General features: G+C 40.2%; 1 non-coding gene across 1 annotated transcript; it reads left to right on the top strand.

The window, feature by feature from the left end:
- The first annotated feature begins 1,544 nt into the window (after positions 1-1,544).
- On the top strand, positions 1,545-1,708 carry LOC116820049 (U1 spliceosomal RNA). The gene has a single exon (XR_004372537.1). It is a non-coding gene; the product is annotated as a U1 spliceosomal RNA (small nuclear RNA).
- The last annotated feature ends 15,060 nt before the right edge of the window (positions 1,709-16,768 follow it).

Below are 16,768 nucleotides of genomic sequence, written 5' to 3'. Positions count from 1 at the left end.
TGTAGGACTATCTAATTTATATGAAGGTGACATCAAGTTACTGTTGTAGCCTAACAAAACTGGAATTAAAGTAAGAACTTTACGATGGCACAATGATTGGTATAAATAAGGCATTTCAAGAATAGCTTGTTGGGATATGCAGAAGATTCTGATAAAGTAGAGCTGATTATAGCTTAATTCAAAACACCAATCATAGCTAATAGGATCTTTATGAAGTTGGAAAAAGCCAAGTTACCATGGATGTATTTTCTTCCCCACCCTTTCCATTCTTGCCCTCTTCTCACTTCTTGATGCAGAAGTCGAAAGTGGAAGAACACTGAAAAACATGATGTTTTTCTGTATTCTCACCGACTACAGTCAAAAACCAAAACCAAACAAAAAAACAAACAACAATGAAGCAAGGTTTTCCTTGCTGGCCCATTTCTGGCCCAGCTTGCAAATTAAGAAGCTTTTGGATAAGGACTGCACAGATATCCAACAGCATGTTCAGTCCAGCAACTTTTACTAACATGAGGAGGAGAAAGATTACTTGCCTGAGCAGTCCCAGTGATTTGAGGCTGTTGGGGTAAGTAAGAAGCCAATTGGACTGTTTGCTTGAATATATATTACTCACTCTATTAAAGGCTGCACTATCAGGCAACCTTTTGCTATTCAGTTGCCATGTTAGTTGAAGACCTCTCTTATGTAATAACCTCTGTAGGAATGCATGAGAACAGAATATGACTTTTCTTTGTCCTACCTTGTTTTAAAGAGCTCACAACTTTAATAGTGAACCAGAGTAGATAGAGGCATATTGTTAAGTCTGTTTGTCAGTAAGCAAACACCTTCAGGCACCTCCTCACGGCCCCTCACCTCACTTCAGTTCCCAGAAATCCCATGAAAGCTTGTCTTCTAGTCCATACATAAATCTCACAGCATAATCCATATAGTCAATCCTCTTCTATCCCTCTGCTAGGACAGTCACCTAAGCTCTTTCTTCTGCAACACCATTCTCCCTAATGGGAATTCACACAACCTTTCTGCTAGAAGTATCTTTGCCAGGGGAGTATCATTCACTCCCCCTAATCCTTTCACAGTTCTTCTGGGCCCAGCTCTTCATCAAGGAGATATCAGCATGTACTCACTCACTACTACCCCTTCCTTTAGCTCTCCCTAGCCCTTGGTTCCAGCTCTTCAGCTTAGACTCCACAGACAACTCCCTTTGCTGCTTCCAGTCCTTTTGCCATCAGTTCTAGCTCTCTAACTTGAAGACACCAGCAAGCAAACCCTTCTTACAAACTCTCCTGCCTTCAGCTTTCCTCAGAAACCATCTTCACTCCCTGGTGGCTCTTAACACTTACACTTTCTGGGTAAACCAGTCTGCTCAGATTTTGAGGTCTCTTTCTCACCAGGCTTCTTACAATTCCCCAGGTGCTGTCTCTCCCTCTTAATTGGCTGAGCTAGGCACACCTGGAACAGAAAAGGAAAGCTGAGCTCTGTTGCCCTGTTTAATGATTCTCAGGGCAAAGTACTATAGAACTTTCAAAGTTGGCATTTTGAATTTTCTGGTAGCCTGGCAGGGGTGATACTATGATCACGAAGGTGGTTTTCCCAGGGTGAGGCTCATCCATTGCACTGTGGATGTGCTGACCCCTGTGATTTCCCCAAATGCAGGAAACTCGACTACATAATTTGTGGTAGTGGGGGACTGCCTTTGTGCTCTCCCCTGGAAAAAAAAAAAAAGCAGCAATCTTTTGTGGATTATTGGGATGTGACACTATCACCATACACTGCATAGAAGGTCTTTGACTGGTCAGAAGACAAATTAGGGTTATATGAAGGTCCAAATTTTGATTTAAGGAGATTAACAATTGTTGAGACCCTATTTTAAGAAGAATTGACTAATCTGTAAACATTGCATTAGTTACTGTGGATGCCCTATGTTTCCCTGAGGCAAGTTTTATGGGAAAACGTGTATTGTGATTTAAACTGATAGGTCACCACATTTTAACATAAATTGATTATTATTTTTGCCCTGAAGCTTTTTATAATTATTGCTTGAACTTAATTTTCTCTTAATGTAGGGTTTAATGAACATCTCTTGCATAGGGGGAAAAATATAATCGGATTTAAACAACATTATTTCCTGCTAGATACTTAAACATACGAGCTTATTATTGCTTTAGTATAGAAGGAGGAACATCACCTCCTACTTATATTTTAAATTTAATTAAGGTCATAGAATGATCATTTGCAAATATGGTGTAAACATATGAACCCACTGATGTACAATGCTATCCCTTAGTTGTTTTGCATCTGAACAAAAGGAAAAAAAGACTAAAATATCAGAATTGTGATATTATTTAGAGTTGTACTATACAGTATGTGTACACAATTCTCTTACATTTGTAGTCATTCAAAACAGGAGTTTTCCCTCCAGTGGGTTGTATGCAGTTGAATTTTGTTAGATTCACTAAGTGATGCAGAAAAAGTAATTCTATACCATAGGAAATTCTTTCTTTTAAGTTAATTTCTAAAAGCCTCTGCAGATTGTCTGAAACATCATCATCATTATCTGAGGTGCTATGAATGACATTTAGGTTCAGTTGTAGGATAAAGATACACATGTTCTGTTTCTAAAAGGACACAATATCACTGACAGTATGACAAATAATAATAATAAAGAAACCCATAATTTTTAGCCCTGTTATTGAAAACATCAGAGATGGGTAAATGGACAAATGAGTATATAATTAGTAAATATCTTCCTGAGACAGTATAACACTCTTGTCATTTTTGTTTTCCTTTCTTGGTAAATTAGACAAGACTCCAGTAGATTATCTTATAAGAAAATTTTATGCAGATCTCTTTCTACTTCCCCCTTCCCTACCACAAGCCTAAAAATGTTGCATTAAAGTGGACCTGTAAAGGGAAAAATAGCTAATTATTATTTATTTACAGTTGTGTCCACTATATGCTAAATAAAGCTGTGTGAATAACCTATTTTTTGGTTCAGTGCCAAATACATATAAAATAAAAAAATTAAAATTAAAAAACAAATAATAAAAATATAAGTTTTGATTGACACAAAACAATATTTTTTCAGCAAGCCAGACAAAAAATTGTTTGAAGTTGAATGAAACATTTCACTTTTTGTTTTCTTAAAACTTTAAAAAGAAAAAATGAAATAGAGGGCTAAATGAAAAGTTGTTTTGAATAGAAAAATTGAAACATGTAGTTTTCACCTTTTCAGAGTTTTTTTAACCACCCCCTCCAAAAAAAAAATCAGTGAATTCCATATGACTTCAGTAAATACTTTGGTTAACTCAAATCCCCTTTAAAAAAAAAAAAAAGTCAATTTTTTTTTTTGCCCAGCTCCAGACGTGCAGAAAGGAGGGTCCTTGCCCCAAGAAGCTTGTGGTAGGAGGACAGACAAGTATTACGAGATTAAAGGAAGGGGGAAGAACTTTATGTAATATTTCAATTCACTCTTTCCATTTTGGTGATTGCAAAAGTGGATCAAGGAAGGAGATGAGTGCAAGGAGACAGCCAGCTAAATCAGATGGGACAACATAGGAACTGAAGTCACTAAGGATGAGAGTGAGATAGTAAGAAGAGAGGAAAATGGGATGAGAGGTATTAAACTTAGAGCAGAAGGGATTGAGGGTGGAGTCAGGGAGCAGTAGATAAGGGGGAGCAAAATGTATAGGTTGATAATGTAATTCAAAAAGAGGAGGGGGAGTGTGGGGGGGCAGAGGACAAAGCAAGGGTGGAAACTGCAGGAGGAGGAGTCTTATACCCTTGTTGTGGGGGGCTGATATACTCCTTATTTTTCCCTCTATTAATTTGCTTCTTTATGATATATAAAGGCCTCATGACTGGGCTTGTGAAAATGTGAGGGGTTTTTGTTTGTTCGTTTTAATTCTGCTCATTGTTTACATTAGAAATTTAGGATTCTGTGTCAGTCAGAGAACTGGTGAAACTAGGGCTTGTTCTTTCCTTGCAATTTAGGCTGACATAGTTACATCAGTCAGAGGTATGAAAAAAAGGTATCCCTGACCAACATAGCTAGGCCAGCTTAACCCCAGTGTCAACGCAACTATGCCAAGGGAAGAATCCTTCTGTTGATGCAGCTGACTTTGTGTGGAGTGGTGGTGTTCTTAACACTGAGAGAAAAGCCTCTTCCTTTGGCTTTGAACATCTGCATTGTTGAGTTATGTCATCATAGCTATGCTGGTGTAGTCTCCATAGGGCAGACACAGCGTAAAATGTCACAGAAGGGTGAAAACTGAGGGACTGATAGAGGAATTTTTAATCAGATTATTTTTATTTGATCATTTTTGTTTACACTTATTTAAGTACAATATATACTTGGGAGAAGAGATGTCTTTGTTAAAGACTGAATACATCCCTTTTTCCAAACAAACACTACCACATTTTAGAGAATCTCCGCATGCCCCAAGAAATCCTCCAGAAAACCAGGGAATACAAGATGTGGAATTCCTGACATTTCTAAGGCAAATGCAAAAAGGAAATTATCATCATTTATTAATTTTAATTGTTTTTATTTATTTATTTAAATTTTATTATTATTAAAATCAGATATTATTTATATATCATAAAGTAGCAAAAATAAAAGGGAGATGGGTCAGAATATTTTATTTTTTAAATTCCTTTGCAAACTTTACAAAAATTAATTCTGTTTAACCTGGGCTGTTGACAGAGTCCATGTTTAAGCCTAATCCAGGTTTGTGATAGATAGTCTTTCTGAAATACTATTAAATGCAATTGCCTTCACACTAACTTTTTTTAAAAACTAGCTGATCAGAACCACACAAATGAGAAGAGAGAATGAAAAAAGCAGCTCCTGTTTCTTTAAAAGTGTGCACTGGTGGCCAAGTAGGGGAACTGAGTGGCAAGATTTTAACATGTGCTGAAGGGATCTAGAGGTGTGAAGTTTCTAACTGCACAAAACTGAATACCCTAGCAGTGCCCCTTCTCCAAGGCCCTGCCCCATGCCTACTATATTGCCCCTCCCTCGGTGGGTCACTCTTCCCCATCCTCACTCACTTTCTCTGGTGGACCGCGTGCCAAAGGTTGCTAGTCCCTGTGTGTGGAAGGGGTTGAGGGCTCTAACTGGGGGTGCGGGTTCCAGGGTGGCTCCAGAAATGAGGGGTTCAGGGTGCAGGAGGGAGCTCTGGGCTGGGGCAGGAGGTTGGGGAGCAGGAGGGGTGAGGGCTCCAGCTGGAAGTGCAAGCTCTGGGATGAGGGGTTCTGGGTGCAAGAGGGGGCTGAGGGTTGACGCAGGGGGTTAGGGTGCAGGGGAGTGAGGGCTCTGTCTTGGGGGTTTGGGCTCTGGGGATGAAGGGTGTGGGGTGTAGGAGGGCGCTCCATGCTGAGGGGTTTAGGATGTGGGAGGGGGCTCTGGCATGGGGCTCGGGGTAGGAGCACAGGGATGAGGGGTTCAAGATGCAGGAGAGGGCTGAGGATTGAGGCAGGGGGTTAGGGTGCAGGAGGGGGATGCAGTCTCTGAAATGGGGCTGGGGATGAGAGGTATGGGATGCAGGAGGGGGTCTGGGTTTAGAAGGATCAGGGTTGAGGCAGAGGGTTGGGGCATGGGCTTAACTCAGGTGGCTCCAAGTCAGCAGCACAGCAGGGCTAAAGCAGGCTTCCCTTAGTCCTGAATGTGTGCATAAGAGAGAGAGAGAGAGAAAGAGAGAGAGAGAGTGTGTGAGAAAGAGATAATGCATGTGAGTGCACATACAAGCATGAGAATGACTTTATAACTTGGTGGTTAGATCACTCATCCAGCATGTGGGAGACCTAGGATCCTGTTCCCTGCTCTAATGACTTTAATGATTTATCTATAGTTCAACAGCTTTAATAGGAGAGACTGATGGATTCTCCCACATCAAAATATCCCATATCCCAATGGTTAGGACACTCATCTAAGAGGTGGTAGATCCCTGTTCATATCACTTCTTATAAGTAAATGGTAGGGACTCTTGAACAAAAAGTCTCCCACATCCCAAGTGAGTACCTTAATCACCGGGCTAAAAGTAACGAGGGAGCTGCTGCTCCATTGACCTTATGTGGCCTCTGAGCATGCCTATGAGATCTGGCCCTCATAAAAGTTAGATGACCAAATACATGTCTTCCCCTAGATTGTAAATTGCTCTGAAGCTTAGATGGGAGATAGGTGCCCAGACACCTACAGGGAGGCAGTGCTGTGCTCACTCAGAGGCAGAAACCTTGGTGCCTAGGAAACTTTTACTGCAAAAACTTAGACCAGGGATCAGCAACCTTTGGCATGCGGCCAGACAGGGAAAGCCCCTGGTGAGCCAGGCCAGTTTGTTTACCTGCCGCGTCCGCAGGTTTGGCTGATTGCAGCTCCCACTGGCTGCAGTTCGCCACTCTAGGCTAATGGGGGCTGCGGGAAGCAGCGCGGGCCGAGGGATGTGCTGGCTGCCGCTTTCCACTGCCCCTGTTGGCCTGGAATGTTGAACTGTGGCCAGTGGGAGCTGCAGTCAGCCAAACCTGCGGACGTGGCCCGTAAACAAACCGGCCTAACCCGCCAGGGGCTTTCTCTGGTGGACTGCGTGCCAAAGGTTGCGAATCCCTGTCTTAGACACTGAGTTTAGGTGCCTATTGGGTTTCAACAGGAATTTTGTGCAGAGCAGTGGTCGCAAAACTGGGATTTAGGCACCTGAAACAAGGACTTAAGTGCCTAACTCCTTTTGTGCATTCAAGCTTTACTCCTCAAATAGTCCCATTTGTCTGAAGCTGGAAATCAACTAAATGTTTGACTCCCCTTCCTGGACTTCAGAATGTGTTTTAGGATGAAATTTTTAGAAAAAAAGTACTGTGCTTTAGTGACCAGTATACAAGTCATTCGCTATTATTAAAAAAAACAAACAAAAATCCCAAACTGCTGTTAATATAAACCATCTCAAGCATTGCAATATCATATTGGAAGCAACACTTTCACAAAAATCTTATTACAACTAAAGCAAACATAAAAATCTGAAAGTAGCATCAATGAAAGATTTTATTTTATTAACTAAACAGTGTATATTAAAACAATAAGTCATAATAAGCATAAAAATAGTCACATAAAAGTGGGAAAATAAAACAGCAGGGACAGGAAATTATGCATGAATAATATTATGTGCACCTCTCAATGTGTCTTGATTTTATATGTAGATGATGATAGTTATAGTTCAAATATATGCTACACTGCAGTATATGCTGTGGACACTGTGACATTATTTATCCAAGTGAAAATTTTCACTGCACCTTACTACGCTTCATTAACTACTTTAAAAATGCAAATTACACTGGTCATCTATTTTTGTTTTTACATAGCAATGCAATAACATTACATTATGAAACCTTCATGTGGTTTTTCTAGAGTGTTTTGAAGTGCCACTGTGCATTTTAAAATCATTTTTATAAAAATCTAGGGTACTTGGAATTTTATATTCTTCTCCACAGCCCTGATCATGCTCCTGTTTGTGGACTCCCGTCAGATAACTAGACCCAAATACTGGATTCTATCTGCTTCTAAGCCTGCTGAGTCTGAGCAATATTTAGGCACACTCGCTTGGTCTCTGGCATCTCAGGACCACTTCTGGGATGCAGAGTCTCTGTCTTGTACCCCTTCTTAGAAGTAGGTCCCTGCAGTTTAGCTGCCTACACCCCAAGCCCAGTGCTGAATTCCCCAAGTTTCCTCAGAAACTCTATCACCCCCTTTCCCAGACCAGCACCCTTGTGGTTACTCTGACTGACAGTTTAACTCTTCTTTAGGGATATATGAGAATTGCAACAAGCAACTCAGATGCTTTGCAATTTGCAAAGTAACAACTTAAACACATACACACTCTATTCCTTACGCAAGCATAGAGCCTTACATATATATGCAAACGTAATCAAACCTGCACACAAACGCTTCTCTTCACATTCCTCACTGCTCTGAGAACCCGTTAGGTATTAGTCAGTCCTTGCAGTGTCCCAAGATCCTCCACCCTCTTGTTCAGGTTCTCTCTCTCTGCCCTTGCAAGAAGCTCTCTTGAGCTTGCTCAGGCCTGGTAGGGTAATCAGCAGGTTCCCCATAGCTCATCGAGTATGTCCCTTTTTAACAGCAGTGTCTAACACTTTTCCTTTGTTCTCCTTTTCTCCTGGGGAGCTTCCATTTCTCTAAACTTCCCTCCCTGCAGATAACCTGAAGTAACCAGTTTCCTTCAACTTGGCCAGTTTCTTTAGCATCGTCATTGTTCTTCCAGAGCAAAATTATTCCACATTAACAACTTCTTTGATTGTCCTGTAGCTGTTTCCAGATAGGATGTCTGATACATTATGTTGTCCCTATCAGCACTGATTCAGTACACATTGAGGGTTTGAGTTATACATAGTCAGAATTCATACCAGTCAGAATTCATAAGATGTACATTGGCAGATTTGCTAAACCTTTGGAATCATGTAAATGCCACAAACTGTAAAAAGATAGCTTGTTTATCTTGCTGATCTCTCTCCCTGCTTCCTTCCTAATTATTCAGGATTTGAGGAGAAATGACCCTAGCTAGTGCTTCCTGAAAATACAGAGAGAGCAGACCATCCACCAAATCCTGGATAATTAGGAAGGAAGGCAAGAGAGAGATCAGCAAGATAAGTAGGTTGCTAAGGTTCTTATGTACCTTCGTGTCATCTTATTTCATTCCTAGACAAAATCATTAAAAAGTATAGTTACCAGACTCTTCCTGCTCGGGATTCAGATGAGATCATGGTACAGGAGATAGCTTTAGCAACACTAATGGCTGCCCAGCTTCAAGACAGGAGGTCCTTAGCTCAAGTGTCTCCGCTGATCACATTTGCCATGGCGTCAAAAAAAGGTTTTTCCAGTAGCCAAAACCCAAACCAAGGTTTTTACAGGACAAAACCAACATCTTGCATTTCACCTGGAAATCGACTGGTAGCAAGTGCTGATCACTGAGCACTGATGCAATGTAATCCCATTGAGAAACACCACTTAATAAGTGGGCAGGTGCATTCTGAACCAATAGTTTAACGTGGTTTAGAATAATTCAACCTCATCGTGATGAAGGCATGGAAAGCTGGATTAAGGGCTACACCAGAAAGAAAAGACTACAACATTCTTGCCACACAGAAATGATTAAAAAAACCCACAACAATTGTTGCTGCCACAAACTTATTTGTTGTTCAATTAATATGTGCCTTGTTCTGAAATCATCATTGAATTACCTCCCCTTTAAAACAAAACGGGTGGGAAGCACAATTGTCATTGATAGAACAACATAAGAGGTACTAGGATCCTTTTACGAGAGGCCTATTCTCTAATATTTCCCAGAGGAAGAATTAGTGAAATACTAGAAATAAAATTTAAATATATCATTCAGTGGATTTTCTCCTGATTCATCGAATAATGTTTCTCAACTTATAATTTACCAACTCTACTTACACCGTAGTTTCTCTAATGTCCTACTTTTAATTTTACCCACTTTACTGACATCCTATTAGGAGTGCTTCCTAGTTAGGAATATATAAATAGTAGTGCTAGTAGAAGGCACTCAAAAAAACATTTACTGTCGTTCCCGAGTTTTGCAGAACCAATAAAACTTGATGTTGTGCACTGCAAATGACTTTCTTTGACATCTCTTTACATCAGCTCTTAGTATATACCAGCCAAAGTGTTTCCTGCTGTTCAGTCTGTATTGACCTATTTGAAGAAATGTGTCATTTTCCTCCATTTTAAATTAACTCTTTTGCCACTCTAAGCATCCATATATGGGCCTGTTTCATAGCTTGTCTAGACTTTGAAAGAGGTAATCATCTAAAGGAATGAAACAAGTTTTTTGTGTAATTACAATACCACTCTGTTTTGGACAATTACATCATGGAGCATGCATATGCTGGTGGATCACTGGTCTGTAACTGTAAAGTCGGAGTGAAGATAAGTTGCAGTAGAATAACACCTTTGTTGTAGCAAGGGACATGTTGCTATGGGTGCTGGTGGGTCAGAGCCAAATAGGAGGGTGAAGAAAGAGGGATAGTCATACTGTATCAATCCTTGTGACACAAGCATCTCCAGACAAACATCCTGGGAGCAACTGAGTTAATTCTTTCTTCCGGTTACATACAACTTGTGTGTTTGAATCAGCGCCATTGAGCCAAACAATAACTCAAACTATGTCTATCAATGAAATGAGACTGATACTTCCCAATATATATATATATATATTTAAAAGAGTGAAACCAGAGGATAAGAAGGAATTATATTATCGTTGTCTGCATAGGTCTTTCATAAGGATGGTGCAACATAAAAGTGGACAAAATAATTAAAATATAATATGCCAAATCCACAACTGATGTAAAATGCCAGAGCCCAGTGACTCTACACCAGCTGGGGATGAGGCTAAGTACTGGTATGTTTATCTGTATAATTAATAACAACACCTTAAATCATTACAAATCTGACTTTATAATCTTATTTATTTTCACCATTTATAGTGTGTTTCCTTTTGGTTTTGCATTTCACTTAACTTGGACGGTGAGCTATACATGCCAGTTTTTCTTGGTAGCAGAGTCATTTTGATTTCTGGTTCTAGTGCACAACTGCAGTGCTGTTTTATCTAGGATCATAACAATGCAGGGGACTGTTAGGGTGACAGAACATAATTTAGGCAGCGTGTAAATAATAATTAGGAGAATAAACTTTAAGTTTATATGCACATGCATAAGTGTTTTCAGAACCCTAAAAAGATTTTAGATTATGTAAATAACCCAATAACTTTTTCTAACAATTTCATAATTAATATTACTGTCAATCCATCTTGTCTACTCCTGATTACTGACTTTGGCCATATTGAGAGCACTTTTCCTATTCTCTTTGTTCTGAGAAAGCTCACGTGGAATGAAGGGACAGATTTATGGCATAGAATAAATATTAAGGGCTAGCTTCTCTTGTCTCCCATTGACATTCTTTTTCCTGGTCACTAGAATTTTCAGTACCTCAATATCATACACACATTTCTAAGACTTCAGTTCAGTGGCCACGAACAAGAAATCCATAAATATCTATGGGAATTTTATTTCTCTGATGAATTTAGAAGTGATTCATTAGGTAGTCAATTAACGAGAGCTGGAATAAATGTTGAAGCACTCTACACTAGAATACTGCACTCTCCCTTCCAAATCTAATTTATTAATCAAATCCTCATCAAAACTAGTATATAAACCCCTCCCCAACATCTGCGGCTTTCACAGGAGTTAATGTCTTTTTACGCAGTTATTCAATGTAACTTTAATTTGATTTAAGATGATAGTGTATGTTAACCTACTTAAATACAGTCGGTTTAACCTCTAGGATTTACCACTGTCTAGCCCTATCTACATTTATTAAGAAGGGTTTTGCTTTGGCACTTTTTGTATAAATAACCATTCCAGATTTCCAGATGCAGTTATTATCCATTTTACCTCACTTCCTCTGAGCTACAATTAAGTAAAATGAATTAATTCTGTCTAGTTCAAATTAGTTCTTTAATGTAAAGACTTGGGCGGAAGGGTGGAGGGAAAACAAGTCTGAGGGCAACAGACATTTCACTTTATTCTGTATAGAACAAGCAGCTTTCCTATTGCTGACTTGGAGGCTTTGGGCTAGATTCACATCACATTCCACATTAAACAAAACAATAGATTGCTGTTGATGTCCTTCTGATTTCTGGTTGCTAATTAGGCTTTTAAACAACCTTTTAGAAGCATAAATAAATCAAATTTATAACAAAAATCTCCTCAGGGTACAAACAGATTTTGTTCCTTTCCTGCTGATAATTTTTCTCTCTCTTTGTCATTCTGAGAAAAACTTACTTTATTCCAACGGATGCTTCATCTCAGAGATCACACCCTCATTGAGACAGGAATTTACCTACAGTACAACTAAATTGTCTGCAGTTTTGGGCTTACAAATCTTAAGCTTCCAGGCATGTTTGGGTTTTTGTGTGTTTGGTTGTTTTTTTAGCACAGTGGAAAGTATTCAGTCAGCAGTATCTGCACACAAATGAAAATTCTATTTTTATAAATAATGAGGTATCATAAAAATGCTCGTGTACTTTTTCCTATCGTGGTGAATATTGCATGTTTTTCTCCTATTTTCTTTCTCACACATGGCTTCCCTGGGTAATGGAGACGATATGCTTTGCTTTACTAGTAACCTCCCACAGCAGTCAGCTTCTCTAATGTCATTAATGCAAAATACCTCAATATAATTCCCTGAGACTCTGAGTCTTTATCTTGCTTAGTGTGTCAGAAAGCAAACAAATAACAATGTAACAGGCAACAATATCTGAAACGATGTAAATTTATCATCCAAGGGAGTATTTGTTTACTTCAAATTTCTTTAATCACATTCATGAAATGCTAATCTTTTGAGAGAAAAACAAAAAGCACCCTTATTTTAACCAGTATTGAGTATGGAAAGTTAGTCCCTTCAGTTTTCAACACAAAATACAGAATGCTGAAATAAATTATGTTACTTCTTCTTATTTACATTCACACTTTAAAATTTAGAAATGTTTGTTTACCAATGGATCAATGATAAAAGGTGAAAAATGAAGCTCACTTTTAGGCCCCAATCCTGCAATGTACTGATCAGAGGGATCCATATACCCATGCAGACTCCCAATGTGATCAGAGATCAGCAACCTTTGGCCCAAGGCCCACCCGGGTAAGCACCCTAGAGGGCTGGGCCAGTTTGTTTACCTGCTGCGTCCACAGGTCCGGCCGATCGCGGCTCCCACTAGCCGCAGTTCGCTGTCCCAGGCCAATGGGGGCGGCGGGAAGCAGCGGCCAGCACACCCCTCGACCCGCACTGCTTCCCGCCGCCCCCATTGGCCTGGGACGGTGAACCGCCGCCAGTGGGAGCCGCGATCATCTGAACCTGCAGAAGCATCAGGTAAACAAACTGGGCCGGCCTGCCAAGGTGCTTACTCTGGTGGGCCGTGTGCCAAAGGTTGCCGATCCCTTCCTTAGTCTCTACAAAATGAGTCTTAACTGGAATACCAAACTTTGGGAAAGTTTGGATCCAGATCTTTGCAGCTCATTCCATACTCTACTATGTTCTGACCCAAATAATACCATATTCTCTGTTGAAAGAAAATTTGTGAAATCATTTTTGTGCCATCTCCTGATCCATTACAGTTCAGTGAAAATGTTACACAAAGAATAAAATTTTCAAGTTTGGAAATTACCATGTTGGCAATTCATCATTTTCCAGAGATGGCCTCCCTTAATCTCAATTTTAGATAGTCTTGCAGTATGGATATGTAAATGCACAGATGCTCATTGTAAACATGGTTGTCATTTCCCCCATTTTAATCTTTATCTTTTTTGACTAATTTTATTTACTGCAAACATGTTGCCCACTCTGTGCCATTGGTTCTACCACTCTGAAGTCTCAGAACATGAGTATCTGAACATAAAATGTTTTGCACAAAGGACCAGAGAGACCCTGCAGAATGAGGCTGTGATTTCAAATAAATCTCTGCCAAAATAATTACAATAATTGCAGAAAAATCTCAAAATAAATATTTCCCAGAGTGGGTAAGCTATGGTTTAAATCTGGCAGAAGTCACAAGCGAAATGAATTTAGTTAGCATCAATTGTTATGGGTCCTTTATCAGAATCCACCATGTGATCAGGCACAATCTTGGCTCTGGAAAAACAAAGTTCTAGAATACTAAGGGGTTTGGTGAATTGGACTGAGCTGTGTGTACCAGTCTACATTTTCAGTGTTATCAGTCTCTCACTTTCACAAGTGCTAAAATGCCCTAAATTTTCTTACAAAAACATCTCTGGCTATCACAAACTGAAAATTACTAGCTGTGAAATATTACTATTTTAAGAATGTCAGCTGAAACAATAGTTGACCTTTTGTTTAACAGAAAGACAGTGTTAAGATTAAAGATTTTCAGATAGACTTTAGCTTATAATACAAATTTTGCTGGCAATTTAGTTATGAGTCTGGTGGAATGGTGTGCTTTCTCCTATTCTCTAAGGATTAAATTCACCTCTTTGCAGAGAACCAGCAAAAGATATATGTCCCCCAAATCCTATTATGAGGTCTTAGGTAGTACCTAAGGTATACAGAAGCCTTCTGCTGATTCTCTGCAGATAAGTGAGTTTCTCTTCAAATGGCCTACTCCTAATTATTTTGAAGGAACATAAAAATCTGTTTTTCTCATTAGTACAGAAAAAAATATACGGAGCCATTTCTTCTTTGCTTCACCTTTGAAACGATTTTTCTGGATTACTGTTAAATATGGATTTAGGACATTTTCATAATTTCATTAAGGCAACTTTTTGTCTATGATTTTTTTTTCCAGGAAATGTCATGAGTTTTTCCTTCATTAAAAAAAAAACTGTGTTTCATTGTTAACCCACCTTTAGATTATTTAATTACTCTGAAATTAATACTGAGAATATTAACAACTTTTTGCAAAAATCAGGCTTTTTAAATTTTGTGACACAATCAAATTATGCATTTTCAATTCTGTTGTGAACGTTTCACACAGCTCTAGCTAGTAGCAGTTTTGGAATAGCATATTTTCAGCACTGATACAAGTTCCTATAGCATTACATTATATCAAGGAACTGTGACATGATGCAACCATCTAGCAGAATAGCTTGCAAAATAACAAGGGAAACACGAGAGGATTTTTCACAATTGATCAGATATGTGCTATTGTTTAGCAAAGTCTGAAAAGATTTTTGCTTTTATCTGACTGCTGATTAATTAAATTAATGATTTCTTGTGTACTAATCTAATTCCCTTTGTGTGGTTTAAGAACTTATGAAAACAAATATAAAAACATGTTGCTGAATGAGGTATTGACTAAACATTAACTACACAAATAAAATATGCAACACTGTGCAATTTTCTTCTTGGTGTGACAGACATTAATTAACATTGAGCATTAATGAAGTATGCAAGGAACCATTCAGACAAGAGTTTTGGTGATGACTCTATTTCAGTGTTTCTGCAGCATCCATTCTGCAGCCTCTGGTTGCAGTACAAGTACAAAATAGGTAAGGGTTCTGTCAAAGCTGACAGTCAAAAACAAACTCAATGGAAATTGTGAATAAGCAGGACTGCGAGATTTGGCCCTGTGGTATCCAAAAGTCAACAAAGTTGCTGCCTACCACTGGTTCTCATGCTAGTTGGATAGTAATTACTTAAAAGCCCAGTAAAACACGTAAACCTTACATTGTGCCCTGAAAGTTACCAAATTTGGCCTTTGTCTGGACCATGATAAAGTTCAGATTCCAGAGATTATGGCCTTCTAGTGAGAATGCCATCCCACTGGTCTTGGAATAGTGACTCCAGGAACCAACAGCAAATATGCTTTAGCCAGTCTTAGTTGAGTGGCAGGATGGAAGGAAAGAGTCTTTCAGGTAGGGCCTTAAAAATAATAACTAGAATTCTGAATTGACTATTTAGAAGCAAATAGGTGAATAGCACAGAGCACTGTTATCCTATGTTTCGTTCATGGTTATGGGGTTAGCTCAGGGGTGGGCAAACTTTTTGGGCAGAGGGTTACATCTGGGTGGGGAAATTGTATGCAGGGCCTGAGCAGGAGGTTGGGGTGCAGGAGGGAGTGTGGAGTGCAGGAGGGGGCTCAGGGCAGGGTGCAGGAGGGGGGTGGGGTGCAGGCAGGGTTTAGGGCAGGGAGTTGGTGGGCGGGATGAAGGAGGGGTTCAGGCTGCAGCCCGGCGTTGCTTACCCAAAGTGGCTTTGGGGTGGCAGTGGCGTGCACCGGGGCCAGGGCAGGCTCCCTGCATGCTTGTCCTGTCCCTGGCCCCGTGCCATTCCATGAAGTGCTGTGGCTCTTGGGGGAGGGGGGTGGAGGGCTCTGTATGTGCTGCCCTTGCCGTGCCTCCAGGTACCTCCCCCGAAGCTCCCATTGGCCGCGGTTTCCTGTTTCCAGCCAATCGGAGCTGTGGGGGATGGTGCCTGAAGGCAAGGGCAATGCACAGACGTGAAGCTGGCTGCTTCTGAGAGCAATGTGGGGCCCACAGCACCACAGGGGGCAATCCCATGGGTCAGATCCAAAGCCCTGACAGGCTGGATCCAGCCCGTGGCCGTAGTTTGCCCAACCCTTGGCTAGCTGCTCCTATGGTTCCACTTTGGTTTCTGTAAGTGCACTCCTTCAAGGTGTTAGGGCTCTTGCCTTCACTTGTCCTGAGCTAGAATCCCACAATATTTCCACTCCTAGGTCAGATCTCGGGCTACAACTCCCTGACTACCGTGATTGCTCAGCATGTCCGATGAGGCTTGGCACCTGCAAGTCTTCCCTTCAGGAGCTGTGACCAGAGGTTAATACAGTGACCAGATCACTTTCTTAAAACCAAGTATTGTTTATTCTTTACAGATAGAACACAACACCTTTACAGGAGGAACACGTCTTAGGGAGATCTAACTGCCTCAGACCCCTTCACAGGGCCTGTGTGTGTCAGCTTGTTCTTTGGGAATAGCACCTGAAAAGTGCCTCACCCTCCCTCTGGAGCATGACTTGTTAACCATTTTGTGTCCTTTTGATCTGTTGTTTTGCCAAGGTGGGAAATTAAGTCTCGTAATTTGCTAAGGCTTGAAAGTAGCATCTCCAGAGCTTAATTGTTCAGGCTTTGTTTGTTAATAACCACTGCTGTGTTTACTGAGAGGTTACTTATCTAGAGACATTATTTTGCCTTCCTGCTAGGTCTCCATGGGTGTGTCTGCACA

The sequence above is a fragment of the Chelonoidis abingdonii genome, chromosome 2 (genome assembly GCF_003597395.2).
Source record: "Chelonoidis abingdonii isolate Lonesome George chromosome 2, CheloAbing_2.0, whole genome shotgun sequence".
Lineage (NCBI taxonomy): Eukaryota > Metazoa > Chordata > Testudines > Testudinidae > Chelonoidis > Chelonoidis abingdonii.
This window is presented reverse-complemented; position numbering and strand designations above follow the sequence as displayed.